The following is a 1,097-nucleotide window of genomic DNA, read 5'->3' on the forward strand; positions in this document are numbered from 1 at the left end:
TTCCACTGGACTCTTGGAACCAATCCTTCCAAGGGATGGAGGAAAGACGGTTCCTCAAAATTCTATTGAAGCCAGGCACCAGTGGCTCACACCTGTAATCCTTGCAGTTCAGGAGGCTGAGATCTGAGAATTGCAGTTCCCTTTCCATCTTACACAGAAAAATTGGTGAGACACTGATCTCCAAATAAACCCCTAAAAAAAGTGGAGCTGTGGCTCAAGTATTAGAGGGCTCACCTTGAGTGAAAAAGCTTAGGGACAGCACTCAGGCCCTGAGTTGAAGCCCCCAGTACTGGCAGCAAAAAAAAAAAAATCAAATTTGCAAAAAAGATTAGTGTTCAGAAATTTTAGGTGCATGTTTTCCTTCATATGTGGAAATTAGATCTAAGTTATAAACATATATACAAATATATACATGGTCATATGCATATATACACAACAATGGTTTACACAAAAAGTTGACTAAAGTATACTAGGTACATGGATTAGGAAAATGAATATGGAGAAGGTGAAACATATTGTCAAGCCAGAGGTGGGAAGCAATCAAGTGGAGTGGAGGGGAATCATGGAGGAAGGGTTGGCAAACATGCTCATCATATTCAATATGCATATGTAAAAATAGTATCAGGTAATTTGAGGGCATGAGAGAGGCTGGGAGAGATAGGGGACCCTTGGGGAAGGACATTGATCAAAATGTATTGTCATTCTTTCTGATGGAGGCATAGAATTCCATTGTGTATTTACACCACATTTTCTTGATTCATTCATCTACTGAGGGGCATCTGCATTGGTTCCATATCTTAGATATAGTAAATAATGCTGCAATAAACATAGTTGTGCTGGTAGCTTTAGTGTGGTCTTGTTTGTAAACATTGGGGTAAATACCCAAAAGTGGGACTGCTGGGTTATAGGGGAGCTCTATGTGGAGTCTTTTGAGAAACCTCCATACTACTTTCCAAAGTGGTTGAACAAGTTTACACTCCCACCAACAATGTAGTAAAGTTCCCTTCTGTCCACATCCCCTCCAGCATTTGTTGTTATTAGAGTTCTTGATTTTTGCCATTCTAACTGGGGTGAGGAGGTATCTTAATGTTGTTTTG

Source organism: Dipodomys ordii, unplaced genomic scaffold (genome assembly GCF_000151885.1).
Source record: "Dipodomys ordii isolate 6190 unplaced genomic scaffold, Dord_2.0 Scaffold186, whole genome shotgun sequence".
NCBI lineage: Eukaryota > Metazoa > Chordata > Mammalia > Rodentia > Heteromyidae > Dipodomys > Dipodomys ordii.